Source organism: Cibotium barometz, chromosome 3 (genome assembly GCF_041138505.1).
Source record: "Cibotium barometz isolate CiBa-2024 chromosome 3, ASM4113850v1, whole genome shotgun sequence".
Taxonomy (NCBI): Eukaryota; Viridiplantae; Streptophyta; class Polypodiopsida; order Cyatheales; family Cibotiaceae; genus Cibotium; species Cibotium barometz.
The window spans coordinates 36,954,689-36,970,632 of record NC_141048.1 but is presented as its reverse complement, the minus strand read 5'-3'; positions in this window follow the sequence as shown (position 1 = coordinate 36,970,632).

Below are 15,944 nucleotides of genomic sequence, written 5' to 3'. Positions count from 1 at the left end.
CTTCATATTGCTTCAGCTTGTGGGAAGTATAAGCGAGACTGGTCTTCCTTCTTGGCCTAAGACACCACCAAGTGCTAGACTACTAGCATCGGTAATAACCACTTCAAATTCCTTGGAGAAATCAGGAAGCTTTAAGACTGGGGCAGAAGTAATAATGACTTTCAGCTGATCAAAGCTGTTTTGATGGATTGGCAGCCACACTATTTTGCAATCCTTCTTAAGAAGATCCATCAAAGGTGCAGCTACCAAGGCATAATCTTTGATAAAAATCCTATACCAACCCGTGATTCCCAAAAATCCACGAACTTCACGAACTGATTTAGGGGGTGGCCATTCTAGAATATCCTTGACCTTGGCGGGGTCTACTGAGATGCCATCTTTGGAGAGGATGAATCCAAGATACTCAATTTGATGAGTAAAGAAGGTACATTTGCTCTTCTTGGCATAGAGTTTGTGTCTGCGTAGCAATTGCAGAACTCTACGCACATGCTCCTCATGCTCTTCCATTGATTTGGAGTAGATTAAGATGTCGTCAAAGAAAACAAGCACAAACTCATCCAAGTAAGGGCGGAATATATCTTGCATTAGGCGGTTGAAGGTTGCAGGAGCATTGGTTAACCCGAATGACATTATAGTAAACTCATAGTGGCCATAACGGGTATTGAAGGCTATTTTGGGTATATCTGCTTCCTTGACTTTGATCTGATAGTATCCAGACCTCAAATCTATTTTTGAGAAGACTTTGGCCCCATGAAGCCTGTCAAGAAGTTCGTCGATGCGAGGGATAGGATACTTATTCTTGACAGTGACTTGATTTAGCCCTCCATAATCTATGCAGAGGCGGAGAGTCCCGTCCTTCTTTTTTTGGAAAAGAACAGGTGCTCCCCAACGGAGAGCTACTGGGGCGTACAAATCCTTGTTCAATGAGTTGGGAAAGTTGCTCCTTAAGTTCAATGGCTTCAGGAAGGGACATTTTATAGGGAGTTTTTGAGACGGGTTGAGCTCCACGGATCACCTCGATTTCATGGTCGACTTCTCGAGGAGGTGGTAACCTTGTAAGCTCGTCAGGGAAGATGTCAGAGAATTCTTGGAGCCAAGAGGGTTCTGTCTCCATACTAGGTTCAATGACTTTGTTGAGTTTGACTAAGAAAACTTGCTGACCCTTACGTGTTCCCTTGAGAAGATGTTTTGCCTTGACTACCCTAGATTTAGGTTTTTCTGTGATCCCCTGAACAGATATTACTTGGCCATGCTCATTTTCAAAAGTGATACTCCCTTGGTTACAATGAATGCTAGCTTTGTTTGCAATTAACCAATCCATCCCAAGGATTCCATCATAAATTCCTAATGGCAAGACTCTAAAGTGACCATGAGTTTGCTCATTACCCAGCTCAAAATCAAGGTTTCCTATAGAGTGGCGAGATACTACTTCTTTCCCACTGGCTAACTCTACAATCATTTTTCTAGCTGTTTTTTGACTCAAGTTTAATTTTTGCAAGCACCTAGGAGAAAGGAATGAATGGGTACTGCTACAATCAATCAAAAGCTGAAATGGCTTACCGTGATGAGTGGCAGGGGTTTGGATTACACCAAATTGTTTATTCGGACCTTGGTGTTCTACTGCCGCATGGACGGTGGTGCGCTCTTCTTCAGCCGTTTCCAAGGTCGGTTCTTCACTTATAACACAGGCAGTTCTAGCAACTGCTCCTCCGCGGCCTCTGCCACGGCCACTGCCTCTTGCACCTTGGTGGGTAGGGGCTCCACGGCCTTGATTTCCTCTGTTACCTTGGGGAAATGATGTTGCCATCTTGGGACAGTTGGCTCTAAAGTGTCCCGGCTCATTGCACTCAAAACACAGAGGACGTTCTCTGGAAGAAGCAGCATACAAGCGGGGGACAAAAGAGTTTCCTTGGCGCCCTCTGTTGTAGTAAGGAAAATTCTGTTGAGGTTTCTTGTAGGGCTGATCTTTAAGATTTACCTCAGGGTAAGATCTCTTTTGATTCTTCGGTTTGTTAGCCTTCATTTCTTTCACAAGGGACTTTGCTCGTATGAGAGCATCCTGTAATGTGCTTGGCCTCATTGCGTCAAGGCGGGAATCTAGGGGTTCATTTAGCCCTTGGCAGAAACGAGCCACTTGCTGGGAAGTAGTCATAGCTGGGGCATACTTCCGAAGGGTAATAAATTTGGAATAGTAGTCCTCAAGAGTTAAGCTGCACTGTCTAAGACTAAAAAACTCATTCATCTTTATGGATTCATGGGATGGAGGAAGATATCTTTCCTTCACTGCCTGCTTGATGTCTTCCCACGTTTGAGAATGCTCGGTGACTTCCTTGTCACGGCACCACTGTTTCCACCAGAGTTTAGCATCTCCAATGAGGCGAAACCGTGCGAGCATAGACTGTTTGCTACTCCAGTACCGGCAGTAGAGAAATAATCGTCCATCGCCTCAATCCAGACTTCAGCATCCTTCTCAACCTTTGAACCTTCTCCTTTAAAGGAGGGAGGTTGCATTTGCTTGAGCAGGAGTTTCTTCTCTTGGGTATCGGTGTAAAGCGCATTGGGAAGTGGAGGGTGGTCGTCTTGGCCATCATTGTAAAAACAATTTTAAGATTACAAGATTCATATTTGCACAATGCTTATTTTTTTTGGAGAGTAAAACATTGAAATTATTTTATTTCCAAATATTTACAAGGACAAGTTTTATTACAAAGATCTGAGACTAATATAATTAGTCTTATTTGACATCAAGGGAAATTCCTAGGCTTGACTATGACATAAGGGTAGAGCGGTCCACATAGGTGAAATATGGGGGTTCCGCTGTAGTTTCTAAGACTCTAAAAACTGATGGTAAGGGTGGTACACTCTGGATTGGGGTAGATCCCAACACCGCTACTCTATCAGCAGGTAAGACCTGCATCACTTTGTGATACACCCAGCGATCCTGGGGTATGCGAACCCCATCTACAGTCACAGCGGTGTCGGCCCTGGGGGTACCGACGAACCAAAATAAGCGGATCATCTTCAGCTTCTCAATCCAACGAATCCGCTTAAGGTCGGTGGTGAGGTTCCCAATTTGATCTACTCGGATAAAGAAGTATCTCGGCCCACGACTCCAGAAATCTCTACCCCATCCTCTTTGAATACGAGAGAAATGAGGGAGGGATATCTTCTCTAATACCTGCACCATGGTGTCGCGGAACTCAAAATTCGAGGAGTGACTAGCAGTCTCAAAGATGCATTGGAAAACTAGAAACTTGGAGTAGGCATCTTCCTCTTCCTACAGTCATTCAAACATCAATTCAACTTATTTGTTTTAGTAGGATGTTTTTACTAATTAGCATTATGTTAGGTAAAACATTCATTGCAAAATAATCCTTAAATGACAATTCCTAGGAGCTAACCTGGCTATGATACCAATTGTAAGGTTCCTCCCTTCTAAAATGGGAGAAACACTTAAGATAGTCCGCTAAGTCTTATCTGAAAAGAGCCAAATGAGGGGGTGTGAGAGGGGTGGCTGCAAGGGACGGCTGTATTGCATCAAGTATGCTACACGGGGACGGACGGCGGTACAACAGGGCATACGCTACACAGAAATGTGTGCCGTCTGTGGAGCACCCCGGGGGTTTATATAGCTGAGGGGTGAGGGTACGGGCGCTGCGCAAAGCAAGGACGAAAGGACGGTGTACCTTCAAAGGCTATGGATCAGTGGCCTGCATGGGTCTAGGGGAAAGGTACGGTGTCGGTTGTCCGGGAAAGGATTGATACGCATGTACCTTATCTGGTCTGGGGCAGCATGGGTATCCACGTAGGGGTACGCGTGGACCATACAATGGGCGGCCATCCTTTGGTTCTTGGGCGGCCATTGTATGGGCACCCTAGTAAGTGTGTACGAACCAAATTTTGGGACGGGGTACCCAAATTTGTTGGGACGCCGCCTCGATTTGCGTGTCGGACCGCCCCGGGGGCCGAAAAATTTTTTTGTCCGAGAGGTTCTCTTGGTCGTAAGGGTTCAGACCGTTCATCAATCGGACGCCCGATCGTGGATTTATTAAGGTTTAAAGGTCGCTGATTTTTAACTAAAATGATTGAAATTAGCGTATAGGCTCGATCCGGTGTCCGTTTTGGATGCTGAAAAATCCTATATTAGGGTAAAATCGCGCTCAGATTCCAAATTCGGGCTCAGAATTTGAAGATTCTAAGTAGAAATGACTCAAATAATAAAATCATTGATTTTTATACCGTAAAAACTCATAATTACATGGACATTTCTTTATTAGTGAAGATGGGTATGTTACATTGTCTACTCGTGTGTGTGTGTTTACTTTCAAGGAGCTCAAGCTCATCCTCTCTCCCATATTCTTCTTGTGGTATCAGAGCATTGGTTTGGGCGAAGAGCTCAAGAGGTAAACAAAGGAAGAAGTACACGGGTAAGGGTAACTCCACCTCTTTCCCTCTTTGATTTTGGAGTAACACATTTGGGTAGCTATGAGCCCTATAGGTAGACAGGGAAGTCACTGCTGTCTCAAATTAAGGCATTCTCTTGGGTGAAGGAAAAAGGCCCTATTGTGTGTAGTTAAATTTGTTAACTATAATTGGGGTGTTTTGGCACAATTCATGCACCTTTAGATGTCGTTTTGGCTTTGTAGTTTTTTGTAGAGGTATTGTGAAAGTGTCGACCTTGATTGCATATGCTCAATTTTTGGTTCGATGAAAAGTTACAATAGAAATTGGTTGTACGATAGTTTGTGTAGAGATTCTGAGATTTATAGGTTATCAGTGGTGGATGTATGTTTATGTCATTAGTTCACATAAATTTGTAGTATAATAGATTTACAATACAGCTATGTTAGAGATTGTAGATTTGGTGCAAGGGTAGAAGTTTTTAAAAGATATCTGATAGCTTGTGATCATAGATTGTGAGCAAGAAGCATGGAAGTTTAGGATGAAAAAATTCCTCATGAGAAAAGAATATGGGGAGTTTATTTCAAGTGATGGAGTTAGAACTTTCAGAAGAAAATGTCACTTCTCAACAGACGCATGCTTTTAAGTTATAGCATGAGAGAGCCAGCAAAGTGATGTATTAGTTGTCTATTATAGTGCCTTTGTTAGATGCTATGATTGGTCATATACAGGATGTAGTGACAGTAAGGATGCTATGATTGGTCATATACAGGATGTAGTGACACTAAGGATGCATGGGATAGTTAAGTTATATAGCACAAGTACCAAGGCAAGATAGATGCAATCGAAGACAAAGTTACATAATGTGTAGAGAAGAATAACATGAGTATAAGTGATTACTCACATTGAAAATAAAAGGGCTTGCGAATTCCCTTAGCTCTATTGGAGCTCTTATGATGGATGCGGCTTGGTGTCAATCACACATGAACGTGCTTAGCAAAGAGTATGACCAATTTTAGACATCTATCCAAACTTTAGAGAACTTCCTAAACTTTGAGGATCTTAAAGCCCTTCTTATCAACTGAGGAGAAGAATATTAGGAGTAAATCAACTTCTTGAAATATGCAAGACTAGGCCTTCTAGAAATATGTAGGACTAGGCCTTCTAGAAATATGCATGAATAGGCCTTCTACATGGACACAAGTAGGGGTAGAGGCAAATCATCATCTAAAGGCCAAGGTGTAGGCCGGTTTTGAAATCAAAATTATGGGCAAAAACAACAAAAAGAATCTAATGTACAAATAGGTAGAAGAGGCTACCGGGGGGAGCTAAAGAGGCCGAGGTGGATGGAAAGAAACCAGAGTACAAATAGCATGGAGTGCTATTATTGTGGCAAACCAGGTCATATATCAAAGGAGTGCTATAAAAAGCAAAATGATATCAAAAGTGGGAAGCTGCAACAAGGGAATTATACATCGTCAAGTAAGCAAGCTGAAGATAGAAGTGAGTAGTGATGCATCATATGTTGAGTTTTATGATTGTAGCTACAAGCAACTTTAGAGATATATGGCATGTTGATTCAGGTGCCTCTACCACATGACCATTCATGGTGGAGAGTGGTTTAGAGATATATAGAAAAAATGGAAAAACTAGTGTATAAGGAAATAGGTGATGATACTTCACATCCTATTGTGCATGTTGGTAAGGTGCTATTATCTATGCAAGATGGAAAAATGTACTTTGTTAATGAACTTTATGTTCCCAATATTATAAAAACCCTAGTTTCTTTTAGATATATGGTTGAGAAGGGTCTGCAAAAGCGAGGTTTAACCCTAATGGCTATTATGTAGAAGACTTTAATAACCAGTGTTTCATGGTTGTAAATGGCAACAAAATTGTAAGAATAATGTTTACATTAGATATAAACATGATTGAAGTGAAGGCTACAGTATTAACACATCGTACATGTGATTGTAGACATTAATATTTGGCATAATCATATATATTAGTTACGTCAATATTAACACATAGTACATGTGCGATTATAGACATTGAAATTTGGCATAATCATATTGGTTATGTCAATATTGAGCAGCTCAAAAATATGTAGGCCTAAAGCATTATTATAGGTTTGCCAAAGTTCAAAGTGGATGGAGTGCACAAGGTATGTGAAGCATGCCAATTAGAGAAACAATCTAAGCAAGTGTTTTAAATGTATATAGGCTGCATTGCCTATATACATGTGCCAAATGAATTGAGAAGCAAACTAGATGCCAAAGCAAAGAAAAAAAATGTATGTTCATCGGATACTCCCTTGATTAGAAAGGTTATAGATCATATAACCCCACTACTATTATGAGATGCGAGCATGTAGAGATGTTATTTTTTATGAGATGAGTAGCTGGTATACTCCAATGAAGGATTCCATAGACACTGATGTAAACAACAATGTGGCTATAGAAAATTGAGAGTAGTAATCACATGTTCTTGTGGACCTGGAGAGTTATCTAGGAAAGGGTCTATTGTTAGGCCTTGGTCAAGAAGGCTGAGGTAGAATGCTAGGAAATTCGACACATCATTTGGTGGTACTATAGCTACTAAAAATTCAACAAATTCACATGTATCATGTGAGGGAAAAGAGAAGGTGGATTAGCCTTTCTTAATACCTAATGTTTTAGCAAGTCATTCATTTATTGATGGTCGAGATAGTGGCTCAGAACAAATCCTTAATGAGGATTTTGGGACCCCAGTTGTTATCACACCAGGTGTACAAAGAGCCAAAGTAATGTTGAGAACACCTAGTCGTGATCTAGGTGTGTGCAAATATACACAAGGGTTAGATATCAAGTGGGGACAGGTTAAGATATGTAAAAATGTATTTTATACATTCATCTGATCTAAAGACCATTTCTTAGTAGTAGCCACCATAGCAATGAATGATGTCTCATTTGCATCCAATCCCAAGGGATTCACTCACAATAATGTTGAGATATCAAGTTCAACATGATCCGTAGCGTGTTCACATTCTGGACCGCTTTTATATACTCTATCATGTGTGTTAGTCACTTTATCTTCTTTGTAGACCTTTTTTGTTGTGTGAAGAAGAAGAAGAATTTTCAACCTCTCACCTTGTGTGCTCTCTTCTAGGGTGTGTGTGAGTGTGTGTGTGCTTACAAGAGCTCAAGCTCTCTTCTCCCCTGCATCTTTTCATGGTATTAGAGCTTGGTTCATGCTAAGGGCTGAGTGGCAAGCAAGAGAAGCATAGGAAGTGGTATGAGGGTAAGAGCTCCATCTACTCTTCCCCCTTTGTGTTAGCTACTACACCCTTGTCGGGAGCTCTTCGGGAGACACCGGCAAACGAACTCCGATTGAGGAGCTTTCTTCACGGGAGGAAAGCTATAAGGCAACTATAAAGTCCTATTAGACAGTTTTTTGGGCCAAAAATGCGTTTCGGGTGCATCTGGACCTCCGTTTTTTAGTTCGCAGACATTCACAAGCACTGCGGGTAAGTTTCGATTCTTTGTAGAACTCTGTTTTTGGAACTGTAGGAAGGGATATTGGTTGTGCAAACACTATGTGTGCTACAAAAAGGTCTCAAAGTTTCCATTAGGTGTATGTATGCAAAGTAAGGTCACTGGTTGTGACAATTTAGTTGCAGTATAGTACCGTTGTAGAGAATACAGCAGTTTGTGCAGGTCAAGCAAGAGTGTTGCTAGTAAATTTGTGTTGAAGAAAAGATGTCAAATGATGGAATAAACTGGATTGTTGCAGAGAAGCTTGATAATAACAACTTCCATGCTTGGAGGTTTATATTGACAAATTTCCTTATGGGAAAAGGTTACTGGGACTACATTGAAGGTGAACATGAGGAGGCACTGGAGATACCGGAGATTAAAGCAACTGCTGCAGATATAAAAGAATTCAAGGATTGGAATCAAGGAGCAAGGAAAGTCATGTATTGTCTTTATATCAGTATACAAGACACTATGATGGCATATACAGGATGCCAAGTCACCAAAGGAGGCATGGGACACCTTGGTGAAACTGTATGAAACCAACACCAAGGCACAAAAAATTCTGTTGAAGAATGAGCTTCATACTATGGAAAAGAAGAATATGTCTGTGAATGATTATGCTTTGAAGATAAAGGGCTTTGTGGAATCCCTTGCATCAATTGGTGTTTATGTTGTTGATGATGATAAGGTGGAAGTGTGTCTACGTGGTCTCGGGCCACAATACAAGGCGTTCAAGACGTCTATTCAGACTCGGGAGAACATTCCCAACTTCATAGATTTGGTGTCGATGCTGATCATTGAAGAGAAGAACTTGGGTGAAGATCAACAGTCTTCACAAAACAGAAACAGTTCAGAGCAGCAGGCCTTCTACACAAGTGCAGGTAGAGGACGAGGTAGAGGTCATGGACGTGGCCAAGGTGGTGGCGGAACAGGTAATCAGAATTATGGTCAGCAGCAGAGCAACAATAGTCCCAGGATTTGCAACAACAACATATAGGTGGAAGAGGCCAGTTTAGAGGCAGGGGGAGTCAACGAGATCGTGGTAATTGGCAAAGGCAGCATAATGATACACGAGGCTGTTTTTATTGTGGTAAGCCTAGACATGTGTAGGCAAATTTCTATAAGAAGCAGAGTGAAATGCGAAATGGAAAAGTGCACCAAAACAACTATGCATCCTCTAGTAGAAATAATGAGGATAATGAGAGGTTGTTTGTTATACAACATGTGACTAATGCTGTCTGGAAACGATATAGCAGCATGTAAGGATTTTGTATGGTATGTTGATTCAGGTTTTTTGAACCACATGACAAGTCATGGTGAGTGGTTCAAGGAAATAAAGAGTCTTGAAAGACTAGGTTTTGTTGAAAAATAGGGGATGACACTGCTCATCCGATTGTTCATGTTGGAGATGTTCCATTGTCTATGCAGGATGGTAAAGTGAAGTACCTTGCAGATGTACTTTATGTTCCGAACATTACAAAGGATCTAGTTTCTATTGGCCAGATGATTGAGTAGGGTTTGTAGGTTCCCTGATGGTGGCTGTTATGTAGAAGACTTTAAAGATAAGTGCGGTTGGTTTTGCAAAAGGCAACAGAGTGGGCAAAATCTTTACATTGAATGTGAATATGCCTAAAGTGAGTGCTACAATGTTTGAAAATGGTCCAGCATTGCAGATACAAACAATTATCACAATAAGAGAATTGGGCATGTCAATGCGCAAAGAATGAAGTCTATTCAGACTAAACAAATTGTGCCAAGACTGCCTAAGTTTAAAGTTGAAGGTATGCAGAAAGTTTGTGAAGCATATCAATTTGGAAAGAAAACAAAACATGTATTTCCACATGACAAAAATGTGAGCAAGAATGTACTAGATGTTGTGCATTCATATGTATGGGGTCCTGCGAAGACTATGTCTATGGGTGGATGTAGGTACTGCGTAACATTCATTGAGATGACCACACGAGGAAAGTGTGGGTGTACTTCATGAAGGAGAAGAGTGTTCACTCATTTTCAGAATTTCACAGTTATGGGGGCTGAAAAATAGACAGGAAAGCATGTGAAGCACCTAAGGTCAAATGGAGGGGGATAATACTTCTCCAATGAGTTCTTTGAATTCTTGTTTTTGTTGCGAAAGAATGGCATTCAAAGACAATTTACATGTAGATACACTCCACAGCAAAATGGAGTTACTGAGCGAAAAAACATGCACACTACATGAGCATTGATGGCTTAGAAGAATATGCCACATAGCTATTGGGCGCTGAGGCTGTGTCTACTGCAATTTATATCATGAACAGGACTCCTACTGCAGCCATACATGATGCAATGCCAGAGGAGAAGTTTACTAGCAAGAAACCTGCTTTGTCTCACTTGAAAGTTTTTGGATGTATTGCATATGTACCTATGCTAAATGAGTTACATACCAAGCTAGATCCAAAAGCAAAAAAAAAATTATGTTTATTAGGTATTCCCTTCAACAAAAGGGATATAGATGTTATAATCCTGCTACACACGAATTGAGGGTAAGCAAGGATGTTGTATTTGATGAAATGAGCAGCTGGTATGCTACTAAAAAGAATTCTGTTGGGGCTGATGTAAGTGGAAAAGTGGTTGCACAAAATGCAAGTCAGTAATCACAGTCATTGAGTGGACCAAGAGAGTCCTCATCCAACGGTTCTGTTGATAGACCATGGAGTGGTAGGCAGCGTCATAATACCAATCCTGAAAATGTAGTTGGTACATCACATAAAGACAAAGAGAAAGTGGTTGAGCCCCTTAGTATGCCTGACATTTCTGCAAGGCATTCTCTTGTTGATGGAGATTCTAGTGGCTCGAAAGATGAGCATTGATGAGGAGCTTGGGATTCCAGCAATGAGGACACCTCGTGTGAAGAAGGCTATGGAAGCCATGAATGCAAAGTTATGAAGATTTGGAAGAGTCAAAAATCCTGTGTAGAGGTTGACTTATGATGGCTATGTGGCACATCACTACACATATATGGCAAAAGTTGTGAACCCACATGCTTTGATGAGGCTATTGGAAATGTGTGTTGGGAGAAAGCTATGGATGAGGAGATGGATGCATTGTATGGAAATGAGACTTGGGATTTGGTGCCATTGCCTGAAGGAAAGAAAGCTATTGGTTGTAAGTGGGTGTATAAGGTGAAACATAACAGTGATGGTAGCATAAGCAGGTACAAGGCTAGATTAGTAGCCAAAGGATATGCGCAGACACATGGGATTGATTATGAGGAGACATTTGCCCCAGTTGCAAAGATGGAAACTATGAGAGTTGTGATTGCAATGGTTGCAGCTAAAGGATGGTTTTTATATTAGATGGATGTCAAAATGCGTTCTTGCATGGTGACTTGCAAGAAGAGGTGTATATGGATTAGCCACCAGGTTTTGAGGATACAGGTCACCAGAGTATGTGTGTAAGCTTGGCAAGCCTTGTATGGGGGTTGAAGCAAGCTCCACGAGGTTGCTTGCAAGAAGAGGTGTATATGGATCAGCCACCAGGTTTTGAGGATACAGGTCACCCAACCAGTGTATGTGTGTAAGCTTCGTAAGCCTTGTATGGGCTGAAGCAAGCTCCACGAGCATGGCATGACAAGATTGTTGAGTATCTTGTCTCACTATTGGTTTTCATATGGCAGATGCAGATCACTCTTTGTATGTGCGCAAGAGTGATAAGGGTAGTGTGATCATCTCACTGTATATGTAGATGATCTTATTGTTGGGGGTGACAACTTGGAAGAGATTGAGCATGTGAAAAGTCTTCTCAAAAAGAAGTTTGAGATGAAGGATTTGGGAGATCTGCGCTAGTTTTTGGGAATTGAGGTCATTCGCACACCTAAGGGTATTTGGCTATCACAGAGATAGTATACATTGGACATGTTGTCCAAGTATGGGATGGCTGATTATAAGCCGATCTTGGTGCCATTACATCAAAATGGCAAGTAGAGTGCGGATGCAGGTTATGTGTTGGTGGAGGATCTCACTATGTACAGGAAGATTGTGGGGAGTTTGATCTATGTCACGATTAGCAGGCCAGATTTGAGCTACACTATTGGCTTAGAGAGCCAGTTTATGCAGGTTCTGCGCAAAACAAATGTTTATTTTTATGTTATTCCAAAAGAGTAATTCCCACCGTTTGTGCATTCTAAAAGAAATATTCTAATTTACTCCATGTACATATTCACCTATGAATATGCATGGATATCACTGATATTAATTATTAAAATTAATTTCTATGATAGAAAGATGCATAATGAAAATTATTTTATTTTAAAAGTGTTATTTTCATTGAATTTAATTTCTATGCATAGAAAGATGCATAATGGAAATTTTTATTATAAAAGTGTTGTTTTCATTGAATTTAATTTCTATGCATAGAACGATGCATAATGGAAATTTTTTTTATAAAAGTGTTGTTTTCATTGAATTTAATTTCTATGCATAGAAAGATGCATAATGGAAATTTTTATTATAAAAGTGTTATTTTCATTGAATTTAATTTCTATGCATAGAAAGATGCATAATGGAAATTGTTTTATTTTAAAAGTGTTATTTTCATTGAATTTAATTTCTATGCATAGAAAGATACATAATGGAAATTTTTATTATAAAAGTGTTGTTTTCATTGAATTTAATTTCTATAAGTAGAAATATGCATAATGGAAATTTTTATTATAAAAGTGTTGTTTTCTTTTAATTTTATGCATAGAAAGATGCATAAAGGATTTATTTTTATTTCAAAAGTGTTATTCTCATTAAAATTGATTTTATGCATAGAAAGATGCATAAAGGTTATTTTTCTTTCAAAAGTGTGATTCTCATTAAAATTGATTTTTATGCATAAATAAATGCGTAAAAGGATTTTTATAAAAGTGTTATTCCCACTGAAGTTGATTTTTATGCATAAATAGATGCGTAAAGAATCTTTATATCAAAATTAGAATCCTCTTAAATTCTATGTTTAAATTCTATCAATTAGATGTGAATAAATGGATGGATGTGATGCGAATAGATGTGATGAGATGTGAGGTGAATAGATGTGAATCAGATAGATGTGAATGGATGGATGGAATGTGATGTGAATAGAGGTGTGATGAGATGTGAGGTGAATAGATGTGATGCGATGTGATGTGAATAGATGGATGGATGTGATACGAATAGAGGTGATGAGATGTGAGGTGAATAGATGTGATGCGATGTGATGTGAATAGATGGATGGATGTGATACGAATAGAGGTGATGAGATGTGAGGTGAATAGATGTGATGAGATATGATGTGAATCAAATAGATGTGAATGGATAGATGGATGTGATGTGATGAGATGTGAGGTGAGGTGAATAGATGATGAGATGTGATGTGGTGAATCAAATAGATGTGAATGGATGGATGGATGTGATGTGAATAGAGGTGATAAGATGTGAGGTGAATATATGTGATGAGATGTGAGGTGAATAGATGTGATGAGATGTGATGTGAATCAGATAGATGTGAATGGATGGATGGATGTGATGTGAATAGAGGTGATGAGATGTGAGGTGAATATATGTAATGAGATGTGATGAGAATCAGATAAGTGTGAATGAATGGATGGGTGGATGTGATGTGAATAGAGGTGATGAGATGTGAGGTGAATAGATGTGGATAAGATGATGAAAATAGATGTGATTGTATAAGTGAAGAATGGATGTGGATGTATGTGAATGAATGGATGGGTGGATGTGATGTGAATAGAGGTGAATAGATGTGGATAAGATGTGATGTGAATCAAATAGATGTGAATGAATGGATGAGATGTGATGTCATGTGAATCAGGATGTAAATGAATGATATGGGATATGAGTGGATGATATGTGATGAAAATAGATGTGAATGTATAAGTGAAGAATGGATGTGAAAGAATGGATGTGGATGTATATGAAAGAATGGATATAGATGTGTACGTGAAAGAATGTGATGTGATGTAAAGAGATGTGATGTGTCATGAATATATGTGGATGTGAAGTGATAGATATGAATGTATAGATAGATGTGAGTTGTACATGTGAACGATTGGATGGATGTGGATGAATGAGATGAGATGTGTATGAATGAGATATGATGTGGATAGAAGTGATGTGATATAATGGATGTGAAAGAATGGATGTGAAAGAATGGATGTGGATGTATGTGAAAGAATGGATATAGATGTGTACATGAAAGAATGTGATGTGAAGAGATGTGATGTGATGTAAAGAGATGTGATGTGTCATGAATATATGTGGATGTGAAGTGATAGATATGAATGTGTAGATAGATGTGAAGAATGGATGTGAAAGAATGAATGTGGATGTATGTGAAAGAATGGATATAGATGTGTACGTGAAAGAATGTGATGTGAAGAGATGTGATGTAAAGAGATGTGATGTGATGTAAAGAGATGTGATGTGTCATGAATATATGTGGATGTGAAGTGATAGATATGAATGTATAGATAGATGTGAGAAGTTGTACATGTGAACAATTGGATGGATGTGGATGAATGAGATGAGATGTGTATGAATGAGATATGATGTGGATAGAAGTGATGTGATATAATGGTGATGAGAATGAATGTGATGGATATGAATGAATGTGAATGTGATGGATATGAATGAATGTGATGTGAAGGGATATGATATAATGGTGATGAGAATGAATGTGATGGATATGAATGAATGTGAATGTGATGGATATGAATGAATGTGATGTGAAGGGATGTGAATCGGGATAGATGTGAATGAATGAGATGTGAGGTAAAATGAATGAGATGTGATGTGAGTAAATGTGATGTGGGCTGAATGGATGAGATGTGAATGAATGTGATGTGATGAGATGTGGATATGGGTAGATGCGAGTGGATGAGATCTGATAAGGATAAATTGAGGAAAGATGTGATGAGATGAAAATGATGTGATTGGAAGAGAATAGGAATACTTATGAAATGGTTGTGGAATTAAATAATGTGGATTGATGATGGAACAATGTGGGTAGATGTGATTGGATGAGAATAGGAATACTTATGAAATGGTTGTGGAATTAAATAATGTGGATTGATGATGGAACAATGTGGAAAGATGAGAGTTTGTTATAGAAACTGTATTTATAACATGTTTTTTAAATGACTGTTTTATGTCAAGAATGCATGGGAAGCATTTTGACTATCTTGTGAATGAGGTCGTGGAGACCTAATCTGATAAAGTTGCAATAGCTGACGGAGAGTCAACGGAGGACGTCTCGCGTAGCAAAGTCGGCTGAGGTCTTGACCAGCCTCAGTGGTTCGATTAAAATGGTGAGCTTCCGGTACGGTGGATGAGGAACCAAGGAAGCGGCCTATGAGTGAAGCGCTAGGTCACCTGCGAAGGATCCTAGAGGGTGCTGACCATATGGTGCTCGGACTCTGGGTCACCGACGATACCCACGCGTGCATCGAGGAAGATATTGGAGTAAGGAGTAAGAGTTGTTTTCTGAATTCATGCATGAATCTGGTTGATAGACCTTGCTGGTCCTCAACGGATGAGTCCACGGCTTTTTTATATGGATTCGTTGGTTGATCTTGCTGATCTTCAACGGAGATTCCATTTTGATATTTGAATATATTGCTGAGTACTATGAGCTAGGAACCATCAAAAAGGCCCCTGAGTGGACAGGTGGGGTGAGCGTTCTAGGGTTGTTGCCAATATGCCATAGGTACACCGATGAAGGAATGATTTTAAATTAGAATTCAACCGGAGATTTTGGAGGATAATGATCAGTGATTATGATTTCATTAAATGATTGTTTTAAAGACAACTGAATCTGTGAAAAAAGCCAATTTCATATTGGGTGTGTAAGTGGGTGTGACTAGTTTTAAGTTTGTATGAATATCCGGCTAGGGGGCCTGGGAACTCTTTTCCCTGGTTACCCAAGACAAAACCTAACCAAATTCCTAATTGGATCCCATCACTACAGTGGTTGGGCGGTTGGCTAACCCATGGGATGACTGGATGGGGTTAG